General features: G+C 41.5%; 1 non-coding gene across 1 annotated transcript; it reads right to left on the minus strand.

Annotated features, from left to right (window-relative positions):
* Positions 1–3,417: 3,417 nt before the first annotated feature.
* Positions 3,418–3,489, minus strand: TRNAE-UUC (transfer RNA glutamic acid (anticodon UUC)). The gene has a single exon. It is a non-coding gene; the product is annotated as a tRNA-Glu (tRNA).
* Between the last annotated feature and the right edge of the window lie 4,062 nt (positions 3,490–7,551).

The following is a 7,551-nucleotide window of genomic DNA, read 5'->3' on the forward strand; positions in this document are numbered from 1 at the left end:
CACCGACAGGGGCCCAAAGCAGAAGGCAGGCCCTGTGAGGAGACAGAAAAGGGACGTCATCACGGAGGGTCTGACCCGCCAGCCCACTCAGGACACCAGGCCAGTGGGAACCTGGGAGGCAGCCTCCCTTACAGGTGGCACCTCCAGGTACCACTGATGTCAGCACCCCAGGCGAGGGAGGGGAGGCCTGTCTCCAAGCAGGTTTGAGCTACGGCCACCTTTAAGGTCTTCCCCTCTCTGAGAGTTCACACTTTTGCTTAAATGGGCCATAATAACAGCAGTTATCATTTACTAATTAGTTACTTCTGTGCATTATTTCATTTCATGCTGGCAGCCACAGGTGAGGAAACTGAAATTCAGTGACTCACCCAAGGACACGCGCAGATAAGAAGTGGAAGAGCCGGGATTCTCTCCCCAACAGAAAGCCCAGCCCTAAAACCACTCTGAACCAAGCAGACACGTAATGACGTTAATTCCCATCACCCTGACCGCCCCCCGCCTCACATTGGGCCGGGTCTGACAGACACTCCAGTCAGGTTCCCAGGCCTGACCCGGCAGTCCCCCACCGGCCTACACGCTCTCACCTGGGGTCTCTGGGTTCCACCTCTCAGGGGTTCCACCCCCAACTGTAAAGGGCCTGAGAACACGTGAGGCGGGCAGCCCTGAGGAAGGGATGGGGGCGGAGTCTGTTGATACGCAAAGGGCGGTACCCCAGGCGTGCTGGCGTCCCTGTTCCGGCAGAGGACGCTCTCCACCACCGAGGGCTTCCCGGAGGAGGTGCCTGGTGACGAAGGACCTTGAATGCCTGCTTGCCTGCTTGCCTGCCTGCCTGAGAGTTTAAACTTGTTCATAAGGCGATGGGGGGTTACTGAAAGTGCCTGAACCTCTGGAGGGATGTCAGAATCAGATCTAGATTTTTGCTCAATTATTTATTTTAATTATTGTTATCTCAAATATAATTCATATAAATGAGAATGCACACCCGATGCAATGCCCAACAGAGAGATTAGAAATAAAAAGCTAAAAATGTCGTCTCACTCCCCAACTCTTGGGAGCAACCTTCCTTCCTTCCTTCCTTTCTTCCTTTTTCTTTCTTTCTTTCTTTCTCTCTCATATAAAAATTCATATAACTGTGAATAATATACTCATGCCTCTATTACTTGGTTTATTAATGTTAACAGTATCTATTGACTACCTGCTGTGTGATTTCATTAATCAACCTTTCCCCCTTTCTACTCCCAGTTTTTGTTTTTATATTTATCTTTTTTTTTTTTTCCATTGGTTGCTGTTACAGTCTTCTCTCTGTATGGGGGATTCGGTTCCCCAGCCCCCAGGCGTACCAAAATTCCCGAATGCTCAAGTCACTTATATCAAATGGCACAGCATTTGTATATAACATATGTACCTCTTCCCAAATACTTTGTCATCTCTAGATTATTTATAATACCTCGTAGAATGTAAATGCTGTGTAAATATTTTGCATGTGCCCAGCAAATTCAAGTTTTGCTTTTGGGGACTTTCTTGAAAATTTTTTAAAAATACTTTCCATCTGACATTGGTTGAATCCAGATCTGGAACCAGAACATATGGAGGGTCAACTGTATCAGTTTAAATAATAGTCTTAAATGTCTGCCACTTCTTTAGATTTTATCTCTTGACTCTGCTGTGTGAAATGAATAATTTCCCTTGATTTCCCCTCCCCACTTCTGCCTTCCTCCATCAACTCAACCTTAACTTTTGCTTTAAGGTTGTTAGCATGTACACTCTCTCTTGTAAACATAATTCAGTTTGCCATACTTTGCCTGTATGTATTTCTTAACATTGAAAACCAAATGACATTTATAACATTATGACTATGTAAATACTTTAATTTCAGAATTTGATAGATTTGATAGACCTCACTGAGCGGGAGATGGAATTCCCCAGCACTGAACCTGTGATATGTGAGGCTGAGAAGCTTCCAGGTCAATGAATTACTACACCCAGTTAGAATGAATACATTTAGATATATGTAGATTAACATGGATGTATCTCAAAGACATAATGTTGAATTAAAAAAGCAAATGTTAGTGAGGGAAACTGAGTGCTGGGTATATGGAAACTCTCTATACTAATCTTCAATATTTTTCTTTAAATCTAAAACTCTTCTAGAAAATAAATTTTAATTAAAAAAAAAAAAGGAAGTTGTAGCGTGATCCATATTGAAAACTCTCATGATATGGCTGCCAGAGTCACAAATGAGGTAAGAGTTGAGACTGGATGTCACCAATGACCACAATTACTGCTCTAAAGAAAAACATTTTTGGAGCGAGATGACCTCCCACTATGGAATGTCCATGATAGCAGAGACATGGACCAGGACCCCTAAGACCAAGTGGACTGTTATTCTGGTCCATTCAGATGATGGATGTCTCCCACCACTGGGCAAAGAAAGGGGGAATGGATGTACCACGTGGCACAGAGGCTAAAAGGACAATGGTGGCTAATACAAATAGTGCTACTTTAAGCCAGGGACTGGTCTAAATCCTTAACCTATATTAATCCTATGTTTATCTCTTTTAATTTACCTATAGTAATTCTTACACCAAGTCTAAGAGGTAAATAGTTATTATCCCTATTTCATTTTTTTAATGTATTATTTTTATTATTTATTTTATTTTTGTCTGCGTTGGGGTCTTCGTTGCTGCGCGCGGGCTTTCTCTAGTTGCAGCGAGCGGTGGCTACTCTTCGTTGCGGTGCGAGGGCTTCTCATTGCAGTGGCTTCTCTTGTTGCGGAGCACGGGCTCTAGGCGCGCGGGCTTCAGTAGTTGTGGCTCGCGGGTTCTAGAGCGCAGGCTCAGTAGTGGCGCATGGGCTTAGTTACTCCGTGGCATGTGGGATCTTCCCGGACCAGGGCTAGAACCCATGTCCCCTGCATTGGCAGGCGGATTCCTAACCACTGCGCCACCAGGTAAGTCCCTAGGTTTTCTACTCCTTATAACATTTGGTGAAATTCATTGGAAAATTATATGGTGCCATTTGGTGAATGAGACATTTTACTACTACGTTGATTTATTAAATGACTATTGGTTTGTTCAGTTCTATTTGTTTTTGAAACAATTTTAGCAATTTATATTTTCCTAAAATTTGTCCATTTTATCAAGGTTTTCAAATGTAATGGCACAAAGTTGTCCATAGTATTCCATGATTCAAAAGATCTCTGTTGTATCAGAGTTATATTCCCCTTTTCATTCCTAATAATGTTTATTTGGGCTTGTTCTCTTTCTCTCTCTCCTGATCAGTCTTTCTAGGGTGTTTTTCAAAGAATTAGACTTTTGTTTTGTTTGTTATCTCTGTTTTTTTTTGTTGTTGTCATTATATATATACGTATATATATATATATATATTGGCCGCACTACACAGCTTGTGGGATCTTAGTTCCCCAACCAGGGATTGAACCTGGGTCCCAGCAGTGAAAGTGCCGAGTCCTAACCACTGGACCACCAGGGAATTTCCATTGTCATTATATTCTCTACTTCCTTATCTTCTGCTCTTTCTTTCATTACTTGATTTCTTCAACTTCCTTTGGTTTACTATTGTTCTTTTAATTCCTTCTTAACCTGAAACTTCAGCTCATTTTAAAAACTATTTTTATTCATAATTAATTCATTTAGTGCTTTACATTCTTCTCTAAGTACTTCTTTAGCTGCATCCTACAAGCCCTCAGAGGTAATGGTGATGCTTTTATCATCATTCAGCTATAAGTATTTTATAATTTACTCTCTTATTCATGGATAATTTAGAAGTTTATGTGTGCATTTAGGGTTCAAATAAATGAAAAAATTAAAGCTACCTGTTATTATTGAAAATAAATGTAATTTTACTGCATTGTGATGAGATAAAATGGTATATAATGTTGACTTTGAGAAATGTTTAAGATTTCCTTTGTGAGCCGTTAATATTTGTTGTGTGCTTCAACTACTGAGCCGGAGTGCCACAACTACTGAAGCCCACACGGCTAGAGCCCGTGCTCCGAAGCAAGAGAAGCCTGCGCACCTAAACAAAGACCCAATGCAACCAAAGATAAACAAATAAATAAAAATAAAATAAAATAAATTTTAAAAATATTTGTGTGCTTGAAATAATGTAAATTCTCAGTTTAATGGTGTAAGCTTTTCTTGCCTCTTTATATATTAAAGGTTTATAACCACATTTTCAACTCCATAGTAATCTGAATCTGTAGAAATCAGCCTTCAGTGCACAAGACAGAAACTACTCCAGGCATTTTAAGCAAAATGAGCATTAAGTTTTTACAGAGTCCTTGGAGGGGCTGTAGGAGTGCACTTGAGGTTGGGTCTCTGGGATGCTATCTATCGCTAGAACCACGTTTATGACACGCTGTTGTAACAAGCCAAAGAGTGGGACACAAGCACTGCCAACACTGACACTGCTTCCTAACATTCACAAAACCAGAGGCCAGTCATTGACGCAGAAAAACTCGATGGCTCTAGGATTGTGCTTGTAAGCAATAACAGCCCAAGGAAAAGGACAATGATCTCTGCCTCTCATCCACCTTCTAGATCTTGCACTGTGGCACCAAGTGGTGGAAACTAATCCACATCTGGAACACTAGCTGTAAGAGACTCTGGGAAACAGTTTTTAGCTTTCTATCCTCTGCACACTAGGGTGTGGGAATAGATGCCGAGTGAGTCCTTCCACATTTTCCTCTATAATATATTAATTTTTTATCTACTTGATCTATCAATATCTGAGAGGTGTGATTTTAAATCTCACACCATTATTGTGGACTTGTCAATTTCTCCCTTTACTTCAGTACGTTCCTGCTGTATATACCTCAAAACACTTTTTAAAGTGCATACAAATTCATAAATAATGTTAAATCTTTTTAGTACATTATAACTTTCATCAGTGCCAAATGTTCTTTCTTATTAATGTTATTTTGCTTTAATTCAGTTTTTCTGATATTAATATGAATACATTTCTGCCTTTCAGTCAGTATTTACCTGGTGTAATTTTTCTATTATTTTCAACCTTTACATGTAGTTTTGCTTTTCACTATTCGTCTTGTAAACGGCATATAGTTAGAAATCCAATCAGAGCCTCTTTGTCTCCCATTAGTGTGTTTTACCTATTCATATGATTGGGACGACTGATATATTTGGTCTTATTTCTACCATTGCTCTTTATGCTTTCTTATCACGAATTCTCTGCTTTCTCTTTATTCCTTTTGCCTTCTTTAGGACTTGTCAACTTATACTTACCCCCTTTATTTTCCTCCACCAGATTGGAAATTATATTTTCCTATTTCTAATCTTTAACAGTTACCCTTAAATTTATAACATATGAACTTTCATTTATATTTATCCAAGAACGTCTACATGGACATTTTTGTTCTTCTCCCGAGTAAGACAATTTCCTTTAACATGATTTCACCCCTCCTAAAACATCTCCATTTCTTTGCTATTTTAATTTCACCCTTTTTTCCTTTCTTTTAAGACATATAGGGCTTCCCTGGTGGCGCAGTGGTTGAGAGTCCGCCTGCCGATGCAGGGGACACGGGTTCGTGCCCCGGTCCAGGAAGATCCCACATGCCGCGGAGCGGCTGGGCCCGTGAGCCATGGTCGCTGAGCCTGCGCGTCCGGAGCCTGTGCTCCGCAACGGGAGAGGCCACAACAGTGAGAGACCTTCTTTAACTTTTTTACAGTCAATACTTACTTCAATTTATCACCAGGATTTACTTTTTTTTTTTTCCCCTCTCAGATGCTTCTTGCATTAAACCCATAGAAGTGAAACTAGAGATGGAGTAACCACATGGGAGGATGCAGACAGGATGCAGGATGCAGACAGGATGCAGGAGTCAGATGGTTTCTTTAGAAATTATCTATTGAACATTTGCTATGGGTCAGGAGTTTCTGTATATTATCTCATTTAATATTCTCATCAGCACTGTAAGGCATCATTATTCACTTTTTACAGAAGAGGAAAGCTGAGGTTCAAGTAGCGGAAGTAACTTCCCTAGGATCATGCAGGATCTGAAGAGAAGTAGGGCTGGTAGTTCAACCTCAAGTCCAACTCCAAGGAAAGAGTATTTTGGTTTCCGTGAGGTTTTTCTTCCCCCTGCTAATAAGTCATTTCTCTTGGAATAATTTTAGGCTCCCAGAAAAGTTACAAACATAATATAATACATAATTAGTTTCATCATAGTCATTGGGTATATAGTACAGATTCTCATCACGGGTCCATACAAGGCCTCCCTTAAATTGCTTATGAATTTATGTTTTTTTTTTGTTTTTTTGTTTTTTGCGGTACGCGGGCCTCTCACTGTTGTGGCCTCTCCCGTTGGGGAGCACAGACTCCGGAGGCACAGGCCCAGTGGCCATTGCTCACGGGCCCAGCCGCTCCGTGGCATGTGGGATCTTCCCGGACCGGGACCGGGGCACGAACCCGTGTCCCCTGCATCGGCAGGCGGACTCTCAACCACTGCGCCACCAGGCAAGCCCTATTTTAATAATATAAAACAATCCATGGAGCCACTGCCCAATATGAAAAATAAAACACTGATAAGAACTTGCATCTGCAGTCTGGTCCTCCACACTTCAATCCACACAAAGTGAATTTGAATCCTGTGTTCAGTGTTCTCTTGATTTCTTTTTTATGTAGTTTTATCAAATCTATATCTATTTCCCAAAAGTATATTTTTTTCCAGTATTCAATTTTTATAAAAAGGGTACCAGTTGAGTGTGATATTTGGCGATATACTTTTATTTTAATTAATTAACTTATTTATTTATTTATTTATTTATTTATTTATTTATTTATTTATCTACAGCCGAGTTGGGTCTTCGTTGCTGCGCACGGGCTTTCTCTAGTTACAATGAGTGGGGGCTACTCTACGTTGTGGTGCACGGGCTTCTCACTGTGGTGGCTTCTCTTGTTATGGAGCACGGGCTCTAGGGCGCGGGCTTCCATAGTTGTGGCAAGTGGGCTCAGTAGTTGTGGCTCACTGGCTTAGTTGCTCCGCAGCATGTGGGATCTTCCCAGACCAGGGCTCGAACCTGTGTCCCCTGCACTGGCAGGCGTATTCTTAACCACTGAGCCACAAGGGAAGCCCCTGGTGATATACTTTTTTTTTAATATACATTTATTTATTTTATTTATTTATTTTTGGCTGGGTTCGGTCTTCGTTGCCACGCGTGAGCTTTCTCTAGTTGCGGTGAGTGGGAGCTGTTCTTCGTTGTGGTGCTCGGGCTTCTCAATGTGGTGGCTTCTCTTTGTTGTGGAGCATGGGCTCTAGGTGCACGGACTTCAGTAGTTGTGGCATGCAGGCTCAGTAGTTGTGGCTCTTGGGCTCTAGAGCTCAGGCTCAGTAGTTGTGGCACACGGGCTTAGTTGCTCCGCGGCATGTGGGATCTTCCCTGGCCAGGGCTCGAACCCGTGTCCCCTGCATTGGCAGGCACATTCTTAACCACTGTGTCACCAGGGAAGTCCCCCTGGTGATATACTTTTTTTTTTTTTTTGGTATTGGGGGCTCTCCCTGGTTGGGCCTATCTC

The sequence above is a fragment of the Lipotes vexillifer genome, unplaced genomic scaffold (assembly GCF_000442215.2).
Source record: "Lipotes vexillifer unplaced genomic scaffold, Lipotes_vexillifer_v1.1 scaffold1261, whole genome shotgun sequence".
NCBI classification, from domain to species: domain Eukaryota; kingdom Metazoa; phylum Chordata; class Mammalia; order Artiodactyla; family Lipotidae; genus Lipotes; species Lipotes vexillifer.